Source organism: Dipodomys ordii, unplaced genomic scaffold (genome assembly GCF_000151885.1).
Source record: "Dipodomys ordii isolate 6190 unplaced genomic scaffold, Dord_2.0 Scaffold17, whole genome shotgun sequence".
Taxonomy (NCBI): domain Eukaryota; kingdom Metazoa; phylum Chordata; class Mammalia; order Rodentia; family Heteromyidae; genus Dipodomys; species Dipodomys ordii.
The window spans coordinates 6,822,906-6,836,305 of NW_012267233.1; the positions used below are offsets into that span (position 1 = coordinate 6,822,906).

The following is a 13,400-nucleotide window of genomic DNA, read 5'->3' on the forward strand; positions in this document are numbered from 1 at the left end:
AGAGTAACATTGCATCAAGAAACAAAATCCATCCAATGTTTGCATTCTGTTTTGGGTTATTTTTGAATTTCCAGCTCTATAGTCAGAAGGAGGGGATCAGCGTGAAATAGTAGTCGTCCACTGTCAACTGGAATGTTGGGGAAATTATGAGGGAATTCTGGTAATTACAATGACTAGAGCTTGTAACCTGAATTTAGGTCTAAATGCAGGAATCTAATTCATGCATGTGGAATATTTCTGTGCAATGAAGACTATCTCATTCTAAATTTCTATGGTATCTTCACTAACAGACACTCAAGAGAAAACAATTACCACTAACTGAGGCAAAGTCTGTGTGATGGCTTTAATCTAGGATTGTAATAGTGCTCTGACAGTGAGTTCCATGTCATTTTCTTCACCTCTGCCAACCCAGGACCAAACCTTCTCCAAAATATGAACATAGGGAAGGCTCAGTAGAACTTCTATAATAGATTTGTATAAAAACTACTAGCATTAGTAAGTAAAATAGAAATTTTTAAGTTGATACAGAGAGAAGCAGGCTCCGTGTTCAAGCTAACTTAAATATTATTATGACTCCAAGTATTACCATTTTTAAGTCAAGTCACTAAGGAACAAAAATATTGTGCTCATGTTTTCAAAGGTAGAAACCTGAGTGTATCAGTTCCTTGTAGATGGATACAAAGTTTAGGTTCAAATCATACGAATCAATCTCATGGACTTGAATATACCAGTAATTAATTCTCCTGACTTTGAGGAAGCTCCCAGTCAATACATAAAAAGCAGGGCTGCTGTGTATTGATGTACAGATATGCAGAGCATAGTTCATAAGGATTCCTTTTGCAAGGACTATCACGTAAATACTATACTTAGACCCCATCAGCCCACCCACAAGTAGCAACTCTAAAACATTGCTTGGAGGGAAAATAAAGCTAATGCTTTTAAGAAAAAAATTACCATCAAGTCATGAGATTTAAATTATCACTCATCACCATCAGCAAACTATTGGTTAATGAGTAGCAATCATCATTTCTTTAACTAGATTGTGGAATTTGAGAATCCTCGGTAAGAACAACAAATATATTTGGAGTACTTACTAGGAAATAGTATAAGAACATCATGTTTTAGGGTTCATGCTCTCTTTAAAACAACCCGAGGGAATAAAAATATTGGTATGGCATTTTGTTATTCAACCTTGATCTTTTGGTCTTTATAAAATTGGAAAACTTGAAGATCTGAACCTAATTAATGATATCATATTATCTCCAGACATAGGTGATTGGCTTAGGACTAAGTTCCTGATGCATGCTTGAACTTTCTACAGCATGAAGGATTGCATGAACCTAATGCTTTTCAATAGGCTGAATCTATGATATATAAGATTCTTAAACCCAGAGAGAAAATAGACAGGGGTTGAGTGGAGCCTAAATACTTGGGAAGGAAATCTGTCCCAGTAGTGAGATCAGGTCTTCCAATATATTCTGTTTCCTACAGAAATCTGTCCAGTGATCAAAGAACAAGTAAAGCCAATGAGCAACTGCAGAGATGAGAGTTCATTCAGTTAAGTAGTAAGTGATACCCAGTGATGACAATGGCCAGAACTCCTAGTGGGCATCTGAGTCCACTTACCTAACATTTACCTCTTATGAAGGTCATTATAATAACAGACTTATTTGAATGACTATCTACTTAAAGATCTATGGAAGATATGGGGTATAGTTTTACTTATCTCAGCTTTGTCAATCATAAATATTAACTAAGATCTTTTCAACCACACCTCAGAACACAGTTTGAAAAATATAGTGTTGTCCATCTTTCAATTAAAGTAGCATTAAAGAAACAGAATTAACACAAATATCTCACTCTGACTAGCACAAGAACTCTTTGCAACATTATATGTAGCTCAAAACATATGCTAAAATTTATGGGATTAAAAATCTATCAATAGTTCTTGAATAAGGGGAATGTACTTACTTTTTACATTTCTGATGAAGAAAATTCCAATTAATATGTTTTACAAAAGCACAGCAAATATAAAAATCCATTTCATTCACATTTTATGGAAATGATCATGAATGTTCGTTGGGTCTGGTTGATTACATTTGATTGAATGATCTGGAAAGAAATTTTCTTCCTATGGCCATTAACTTCATCATGATCAGTGTAAGACTCACTTAACATTTTGAGCTCTTCTAAGAAGTCTTTGAAACATGATTATAAAACAACTTTGTCTAGCTCTAAGTGGAAAGAATAACTTCTACTTTGAAGTAATGAGGATCATTTCTGGCTTTCCTTTGAAAAGCATTTCATTTCAATTTGCTTTCTTCTCCTACTCTTCTTTCCCCTTCCCATCTATTTCCTCCCTTTCTCTCCCTTCAGCTCTACTTCCCTCCCCTTATCTCCTCTCAACTTCTTTCCCCTCCAGTCCTTTCCCATTCCTTTCCCTTTCACTCCCTTTTCCTCCCTTCCTCCTTTTCTTCCTTTTTCCCTTCCATCCTTTTTTCTTTCCTTCTCTTAATAAAGTTCCTACCCCTTTATTAAGTCCCAAATAAAGATAAGCATTCTGTATAGGAAATAGTACTTACTTAACAATCCTACATGTGTTCATTAGTTAATGTATATTTAAAACTTGTTATGTATACGATTTGAACTGGATGTTCTGGATCTCTATTGTCCAATATTTTAGTGACTAAAATGAAGCTATTTAAAATATATATAATTAAAATATAGCCTTCAGCTGTTCTAACATTTCAAACGCACAATATGGCTTAGAGGTCACAGTATCCAGTTGCACAGATGTGCACCACTTCTAGGGTAATAAACAGTCCTATTGGGTAGCACTGCTCAAGAGGATAATAGATAGGAAATTTCCTTTCATTCCCATAAAGATTGGCTAGGAAAATCAAGATATCTTACATGAATCAGTGAAGATATGTAAACAGTTACATGATGAAGTAGGTTGGAGTGGACTCTGAAGTGCTATAGAGAATATATCACAATACATTACAGAAAGAAACACTACAGCCAGTTTAAAATGGAAAATGAACAGGTAAATGGCTCTAAGACTGACTCTTACATGGATAGGGAGGAAGGTGGTCTTGGTTAAGAATCTTATCACATGCCTATAAGTTGAAAACTCAATAGCATGTGGATTATCATGAGGAAAATTCCTCTTTGGCCCACAAGGCCTTAGGTGGAAAAGTTGGAAAGAATTATTGAAGAGAGCTGAATGTAATACTGCTTTATATCCTAAAACACAAATTCCATTGTGAAAAATGCCACTTTACAGATTAAGAGAGAGCTGGAAAATTGTTTCCTTATGTCTGTGGACACTGAAACCTGTTTTAGAAATGATTAATGTTTGAGATCAACATGTGCCATTGGAAGTATGTATATGATGTATGGGCTATAATTACTTCAACAAATATCTGTTGGTGGAAAAATCTGATTTAGTATTTTTAGTTCAACATTGGCCTAAAGTTTGAGGAAGATATTAAAATAGAGCCCATAGCTCCCCTTCAATTTTCTATAAGACTTGAAAAACCAATCATTCTGCTGGTGACTCCAAGGCATTATTTTAGGTGAAATTATTTGTATATGGAGAAGCATAACATTGAGACAGATGAGGGTGAATAACAGATCCAAGTATATTAAACCCAAGCACAAAGTGGGCTTGGGATTTGTATTTCCTTAATGTTTCGGGGGTATCAACTAGAACAAATGGGGATTACACAATATTCTCTTACCTAATTAGAGTTCCTTTACTAAATGAATAGCAGTCAACCAAAATGACAACCAATTTTACTCATAAATTTAAGACAAATACACAAGAGTGCCTCATGTCCTGAAGTTAATTGGTTTAGAATTATTTCTTGAGACAATTTTAGCACCTGGAGATTTTGATTTTTTAACCTTGGGATAGTGTTAGCTGAGTTATTGCTAGACTGACGAATTGGTTTTAGCAGGATTGCTAATGGAGTGTATAATTTGGAGAATTAAAAAATATAATAAAAATTAAGTGCCCAGTGCTGGTGACTCATGCCTATAATCTTAACTACTCAAGAGGCTGAGATCTGAAGATCATGGTGTGAAGCCAGCTCAGGCAGTAAAGTCCCTGACACTCTTTTCTCCAATAAACTATCAAGAAGCTGGAAGTGGAACTATGGCACAAGTGGTAGAACTCTAGCCTGAAGTGAAAAGAAGCTCAGGGACAGCACCCCAGGTCCTGCATTGAAGCCCCAGGACCAGCATAATATATAAGTAAATAAACAAATAAGTAATGAATAAATAAGTACTAGTATTCCAGAGAAATTGTCTCAACACCACATTTATATCAGTTGATGCTTATGAGTGGATATATACATTCAATACTGCAGGTGTTTTCTGAGTTTTGGCTGGAAGCTTTTATTTTGTTTCCCTTTCAATTCAAGAGAAAAACTGCTTTTTCTGGGTATCTAGTTTCACTGTGAACCATATTATTTTATGACATCATGAGCTCATAGTCTATGCTCATTGACATTTTCTTTAGAACCACTTTTCTTTAACTATGTTGCAGCTGTAAATTCCACTTTAATTTAAAATAATTTGATTAAAGAAGATAGACAATTCAGAGGGTAAGTAACTTGTACAGAGAACGCAAGTATCTCTGAACCACTTAGAAGCTGATATTTAGTATAGTCTCTATTATATTTGCATTGTTGTTTATTGTTTAAAATTATTTGACTTGCCTTATAGTTCTTCATCTTCACAAGGGCACACTTGGGAAGACAAAATATTGCAGAGTATGAACCTTGGAATGGTATGAAGTTCATTTTGATTCTTACCATTGGAAATTAACATGTGTTACTTTCTGCTACTTATTTATAACTAGCACTCTGGAACACAGCCAATGTTAAACAATTTGGGAGTTACAAAGAACAAATTCAATAATAGAGGTTATAAGACCTCCTACATAGGAGAAACTACATACATAAAATCTGTTTTACAGTTAACTCAAGAGTACAGTACTATTTATTGTACAGTACTCTATCTTTTCTCAAAAATTCTTGTTCTCATGTTGATTGTATAATGAACCCCAAGTACTTTCTGTATCAATTATTGTGTTTGGGAAGTTTGATCAAAATTCTAATAGTCCTTAGAAAAAATAAGTTACCCAAATATAATTAAATAAGTTGGAAAGAGCTAAACCAAAATTCATCAACTCTTTCCCCAACCATGATCTGTGATGGTCAATCTTAATTGCCAAGTTGATTGGATGTAAAAGTACCTAGGAGAGTAATAAAGCATACTTACAAGTCTGCCTGCAAAGGCATTTATAGACAGGATTAACTAAGCTGCTAAAACCTGCCTTGAAAGCAGGTGACAGGATTCAGACGGGAAAGAGAGACAGGAAGTAAGCCCATGAGTTCAGGCATGAACTCTCTGTCTTCATCTCTGTCTCTCTCTTCCCTTCCCCCTTCCTGGTTATCATAATATGACCTGTTCTGTTGTATCAAATCATCTTCATCCTGATAGGCCAAAACTTTGGAAAACATGGTAAGAAATAGAATAATTCTTTATTTTAAGGTTTTTTGTATTTTATCATAGCGAAAAAATACTGACATCTACTCTTTCTCAACTGCTCTGTTTCCCATGTGCATTCCAGGATCATGGCTACTTCTAGTGTTGACTAAAGAAGTGTGCTTTCCAACTTAGGAAATTCTGCTCACCTTTTAGCCATACTCAAAGCTTTAGAATAGACAAACACACCTTTTCAGATGCATGGAATGAAAACGTTGGTTCAATGTAGTAAGAAATAGGCCTTTCCTCCTCACTGTCTATTTTTTTGTTTTTTGTTTGTTGGAAATATAGTCACCAGATAGTGCAAAGTGCTGTGGCAATTTCCACCTTTCATTCAGTCATTCATGGAGTCAGGAGGTTAGTTCTTCCCTGAAGTGATCTAAGGTTTTATATTTCCATGTGCATGTTTGGAGCTCATGTCCTTGTTACTGAAAAATAGCCTCTTCTCCACTTTGCTTTCTCTCTCTGGAATATCACCTCACTGATCCATTGCAGAATCTCCCATCAGTACAAATCAAGTCATTTCCCCAAACTGACACACCACTTCAGACAAATGTTCATTGGTGCCTAAATGTTTTCACTTTGACTCTAGAGTTTCTCAGCATTCCTTCTCTGCTTTCTCTCCATGGTTCTCTTCCTTTATGATCTGGCTAATCTCAATAGTTTCTTCTCCAGTGCATCTCTTGCCAATCTTCATCTTTAAGGGATGATGATTTTTCTTTCTCTCATTCCTGCACATGAAAATATTTTGTCTTTTTAAACTAGATTTAAAAAATAAAACCATAATCTCTTTCTATGAAGTCTTTCATGATAGCCCAGACTGTGAAAGTTGTCTTCTTTATGTCAACTCTAGATCTTCCCCCACCCCGTATGCTACAATGTTTGCTTAATAGAATTTTAATATAGATGGAGAAATTATAAATCATCTGTTCTAGTTATTTGTTCTATCTAAATACCTAACAATTTATATGTCCACTGAAACTTAACTTAGTCTCTTACACCTAAGGAGAACTCCCCAAATAGTATATTTGTTTGTTTGTTTTGTAGTGGAAATAGAAAATATTTTTCTAGTTCAAAGCAAATTCAAAGTGGACTTGTTACCTAATCTTCAGGTTACAATTGCTTATGTTTGCCATTCCTTATGTTAGCCTGGCATGCTCATGCGTAGAAAGCTAACCTTTGCTGGAATGTTATCACCATACAACAGGGATCCATAATAAATATCAAGATGGTTTTGCATAATTGTCTATTAACTAATGTTGCAGCATAACTACTGCTGAATGGAAAGCATAAGCCCAAATAAATTGTTTCTTAAACAGGAAGATCATAAGATTAATGTGCATTGTGAGAATCACAATTAGTCAAAGTATGTGAGTTTTAATTAAATTATTTATTGTATGGAGTATATGAATTTTAATTAATGTACTGATTGATTACTGTCTGTAAAATGGGATTAATTTCAGTGTTCTGTTAAACAGAAAGATAAGGCAGCATTACTGTTGTTTTCCAGTATGACTAATGGACTTCTATAGAATCTTCTCAAGAGAAAAAGATACATTTAATTGGTAGAATCAGCGACTTCAGCCACAGGCATTAAAAAGAGAGAAATACATTGTTTTATATTCATTTTCAGAGAAAAGTTTCTTGTAAATATCTTTTCATTTGGAAATTTCATTTGTGAGATTAATTTTAAATCATATATTAATACAAGTTTTAGTGTGACTCTAATTCTCAAGCAGTTAAAATAAAATTGGCTTTTGTGTAACTAAAACTGGCCTAAATAAATGGTTTGTTTTTGGAATACAGTTATTGTCAGTTTTAGCAGTTTAGCTTCACATAAAATTATAGAGTGTATGTTAGCAGTTTCTTAGAGGAATCCATTAAGATCTGTTGGGTTATAATATGCAGTTTGCGTACTAGTAAAACAAAAAAGTCTACTTAAATACTTTTGGGCAGTTAATGTATAAAATAAGAAAGCTAAATATATTTCCTGATTTAATTATCAACATCAAAAAATAAGAAATTAGAAGTCACAGGTAAAAATGGTAACAATGTATTTAACCTTAATCTTATAAAGTTACTCATAACTTGATCTGTACTATTAAAGCTGAAATTTCATGGTGATGATATTCCTGCACATTTGATCCTAACATTTGTTGTCATTTACTTTTCTATGTAATATATTCCCATTTGTCCAGGTAGCAGATTTTGTCTAACACAGGATATGAACATGGTTCTAAATAGAGATGTGACAATAATAGCCTGTGGTTAACAGTAAATGAGGTATTGCATGCATTCTTCCTCCAGTGGAGAGCAGATGAGAGGCTGTGGACTTACATGGGAGATTAGATGACAGCGTGAATGAGCTGACTTTTGTGCTGCATTCCAAATCCAACAAATCACTGTTTCTAACAGCTAGAAACAAAGATACACATAAGTGTGGCTTGTGTCATGAAGTATATACGATGTATAACAAGTCTTTGTATCCTCATATGCTATAGTTAAACCATATTTAACATAAAGAATATTTAAATTTATGATCTGAATATATGAATATGTAACTTTACACACACTAAAAGAAATATAGGAAGTTTCCTAATCTTTTCATTTTATCCATATCTCATCTTCCTTCCACAAACGGTGGATAAGTACCAACAATCCTACAGATGCCTTTTCACACAATATGCTCCTCGGTAATGTTCTTTAGTATTTATTTCTGTATCAAAAACCAAGTCTCTGCTACTTTCCTGAATGTATTTCTTTTATTACAGGCCTGCTAATATGTTTTGAAAGGTAAGGCTACCATTGTTTTTGAGGAACCCATAATCTCTGTGGCATCAGAATTATTCATTGACAGGACAGAAAAGACAGTCTTTATAATGTAGTTCTGGTAGCAAATCTAATCCCTCCCTCAGAGTCAGGGCTATCTTTCATTTTGATCATATAGGAATGAATAAGATGCCTGCTCAAGTCTCCCTCAAAATCTCTACAGATGTTTTAAGTGCATTTCTGATGCACTTAAGTACACAAACAATGGAGTGCATGATCATTTTAGAAATATTTGTAATCATACGATTGAATATAAAACAGCCTGCCTTGTAACATATTTTTGTCTGTGATATAAGCCTATTAAGTTGATGCTTAAAAATAATCAGTTATGAGATTATTTTTTTTTTTTTTGTCGCTTGTGGGGCCTGAACTCTGGGTCTGGGCGCTGTCCCTCAGCTCTTCAGCTCAAGGCTAGTGCTCTATCACTTGAGCCACAGCGCCACTTCTGGCTTTTTCTGCTTATGTGGTGCTGAGGACTCAAACCCAGGGCCTCACACATGCAAGGCAAGTGCTCTACCACTGAGCCACCTTCCCTGCCCTATGAGATTAATTTTTATAGGAGAACCAGTGCATTTTAAAGCTTGAATTAGACTTTTCTCATACAGAAATTTTTCTTATCCAGATATACCTCCCATTCTATACTTATGACTCCATTTCTTTGAACTTAAATATTCTCCATAATTACAATGTGTACTTATTGTTTATTCAAGACAAGGATAAGTGTGGGCAGAGAAGCCATCACTGAGAAGATATCATTTGGGATAAGATTTCAATTATGACTATGAGACAGTTATGTGGAGATTTTTGAAAGATGAACATTGGAAAGTAGAACTTACAGTCCTGAGGCCAATGAAATGTTAATATGTGAACTGAAATACTAATCAGAATACTGGAGCAGAGTGAACAAGGAGAAACACAGAACCTGGTGAAGTTGTGTAGGTAAGTAAGGAACAAATAAACTAGAGTCCACATGGGCCATTGTCCTCACTTTAATGGCATATAATGAACAGGCTCTCAGAAGTTCAGTTTCCTAAAAGAATATACTCTATCTTGTGCTCAGAAACCCAGTTTACAATTGGCACTAATACTGGAGCACAATTCCTCATTTCATTACAGTTAGATCAGGTACTCAATTTTGTTTTTCTCCCTTCAATCCATTTCTCATGTCAGTCTAAGAACAGAAATGAATTGATATGTCAAAATCCATGTCATAAATCTTCTTGTTTGCAAAAACGTCTCCTCTAAATTACGCATTGCTTATGTTTATCATTTTGGGTCAGTTTTTGATTGCAAGAAACTCATGAGGAATAATATGAATCAGCAAATATTTTTGCCTAGTACTTAAAAAAAAATAGTTGGTTGAATTATTGGGTTGTGCCATTTACACCAGATATACTTTTGCAAAAGTTGCTACAAAGTAAGGGTATACTTTAATATTTTTATTTAGAGAAGAGAACAGATTCTTTTAACCACAATATATGGCAGGATGTCATCTTGATTAGTTTCCCCTTAGCGACATTCAGGCTGTTTAATTTTAGTAAAAAAATGGCCAGAATATTTCTTCAGTAGAGAATTTGACAGGGCTTGAAATGCTGCCATGGAAAAGCAGTAATATTTTAAGGGGATTCTATCAGCCCCTGACAGCAGATTCCTATTTCAGTATACTTCTCAGGCAGGTTTCTGGGGCACTGGGTGGACATGAAGTGAGGTTTAAGGCAATGGATGCAAAAATAAAAATAAAATATTGGGCCAGAAATGTTTAATTGAAGAAATTCTCTCCACAGTGAAAAGGGGAATCAGATATTCTACCAGCCTCAGTTTTCTGACTTCAAAAATGTACTTAATAACAGAAGTTCAAATTTTAGTGAGCCATAAGATACATGATTTATTTATAGAAAGTAAATTTGGAAATCACCACTATATAATTTTATAGAAAACTGAATTTACACAGAAATGAACCTGAACAAATTAGAAATATTAGCCAAACTTGTTCCTATAGAAAATCAATTTGACAAAAGTATTTCACCAAAAACCAAAGGCTAGGGGATGGTTCAAGGAAATTTTGTTGAACTTTCAATAATTAATGAAGTGTAATGCTACTGAGATTACTTTAAATAAGAGAAAAACTTATAAAATAATCTTGCAAAGTCAATATAACCATGTTTCAATATGTGTTCATTAATGTCAGACCACAATGTAAATCTCAGAACAGTATCACTTATGCCTATCAATGAAATAACTTTAATTTATAGTAGGAGGAAATAAAGTAGAAAAGAGCATAGAAATATAACACATCTTGAAATAGAGATTTATTCTAAATATTCAAGGATGGTTTAATGTTAGTAGCTATTAAATTCATCACATAAGAATGCTTGAATAAAACAAACAAACATGGAATCCGAAATCCTGATGTGCAGAAATTCTCACCCCTACCTGTGCAAAGAGGAATCGAATATTCTATCAGCCTCAAATTGACGATGATAGCGATATAATTTTCCAATCCATTCATCTTCATAGATGCTCTGAAATCACAGATCAGGACAGAGCAGTTAACTAAGTGCAGTTAACTGAGAGGAACTTATTCTTGCTTTTACCAAAACTTGGTAGGTAGTGACTCTAAACATCTCTCTTCCCTGGACGGGCAACAGCTTTAGGGTTATTCAGGGTAAAGGCACAAGGAAGGATTGTATATTCTCAAGGTATTTGTATTCCCAGCTACTTCAGACAGGCTCACCACCCAGTTCCCTGGCTCTCCTTGGCGTCCTGCTGATAGCCTCCTGTTCCTCTGGGGAATTATTGCTTGGGGGTTAGTTTCTGTGCTCAGCACAAGATGACTTCTGGCAGAAAGCAGTTATATTTCTGAGAAATGAGAAAAAAAATACCAGTCGAGAGGCAAAACAGAGGTCAGTCTGGACAATGTCACAGCCTTTACAAATAAATTTTCCAATTTTAAAGCAGCCACAGTCACAAACTTCTGGAGCTGAGCCTCTGGTGAGAGCACAGCCCCAGCCAGCCAGCACCTGGATTGTGGCTTCGCAGAGGCTCTAGCTACATCCTCCTCAAGCTCCTGGAGTCTCACAATACATGTTTGTATGTTTAACAATATTATTTTAGGCAGCTTTCAAAAATAAATGCAGAGACACTGGGTCTGCACTTTGGCCCCCATGAGGGCCAGATCACAGAAGATGAAGATGCAGACAACAGTGGGTACTCCTGGATGATCACAAAAGGGAGAAATCGTTAAGTATATGTAGATGGAAAGGATAAATCCCAGGACAACTAGATGAGGTATGTGAACTGTGCCTGGTATGCTGAGGAGCAGAATCTGGTCTGAACCTGCCGTGTCATCAAGACACCCTGTGAGCTGCTGGTCTGGAATGGGGATGAGTATGGACAGCAACTGAACATCAAGTGGGGCAGCAAGTGGAAGAAAGAGCTCACAGCAGAAACAGAGCACAAACCAAAGATCCATCCTTGCACCTTGTGCTCTTTGGCCTTCTCCAGCCAGAAATTCCTCAGTCAACACACAGAGCACAGTCACCACTCACAGACCTTCCCAAGAACATCTTTAAGAAAAAAACCTTCCAACCATGGGATCCCAGTTCAGGGAACCAGCTTCAGGAGCATCAACATTCATACAACCAGAATGACAAAGTTGCAGATCAAGAGACCAAAGGAATCACCAAACCCACACATAAAAAGTTAAGACATGGAGTTATTTCAAGGATCTTTCCCAACCCGCTCAAAGGACAGATGGGGAGATCTGGAGAGACTGAGAAAATGATGGAGGACAAGCTTGGAACAGTCCAGAAAGTGAATCCAGATGCTACAAGCAAATTATTAGTGAAAGCTGGAACCTCAAGAATTACACAAGTAAAGAATAACAAATATGGGCAAGATTTCAGTGACAAGTCAACACCAGAGGACTCATACAGAGGAGAAGCCCTGTGTCTGCAGTGAGCGTGGGCGGGGCTTTACATGGAACTCACTCCTCACCCAGCACCAGAGGACACACACAGAACAAGCTCTATCTCAGCAACTATAGAAATGACAAACGTAGCCACCGCACATCTCCACACCCTAGTTCTGATGAGACTTCAGAGGACATCTATTGGCCCTTTATAGTCAGTCCCCAAAACTGTAATGTGATCAGAAATAATGGATTAAATAAATCCTCCACTTGAATGTTAAAACATGAAATTAAATAAAAAGAACAGAAATTTCATAAGTGTTCAAGGGATACTCACTCACTGTTACCAAACTTCCCATCCCTATGTTCTTCTTCATATCCTAATAAATGTTCTGTTCTTACAAAAAAATTAATGCAAAGAGCTCCATGAACCAACCAAACAAACAAACAAAACACACAAACAAACAAACTAGGAGTACTCTCCACCCATTTTTCTCAGTGACACACATGTAAATACCTTTTAAGGGCCTGTAACATTTATCCTTAAAGGGACTTGAATGAGTCTGAAACAAGTCAAGTGTGGACCAGGCAAGAATATCCAAAGCAATAGTGAGATAAAGCAAGACCATTTTTCTACCCTCCACCCCATTTTATCATAATCACCATCATGATCAGCAGCAGCAGCAGCAACAGCAGCAGCACAATTACAGGGCTGCAAATCAAACCCAGATCTACAGGCATGCTAAGCAAGCATTGTACCACTGAGCTACACATCAACCTTATTGTTTCCCACTCACATAGATAGGTTCACAACGTTCCCAGGCTTCTTCCTATCCCTACACTGCATGCATTCCCCTATACACATACTCCCTTATACACACACTTTGCTTCTTGTAGCCAAGTGTCACTCCAGGAGATTTTTTTCCCTTGTTCCCTTTCCTCTCGATTCTAGTTCTTTTAGAATTGATAGAGGTGAAGGAACTAGAAGAACCAACTAGCCATTTGAGGCTAAAGAAGAGCTTCTCACAGCACTGACCCTTGCCTTTGACCAATAAATACTTCCATTTTATCTTTATCCTTCAGGGATTATTGTAATGAAAAAGCT

General features: G+C 35.9%; 1 pseudogene; it reads left to right on the forward strand.

Moving 5' to 3' along the window:
• LOC105982707 overlaps positions 1–12,345 on the forward strand; it is a 25,998-nt pseudogene extending 13,653 nt beyond the window's left edge.
• Positions 12,346–13,400: the final 1,055 nt, after the last annotated feature.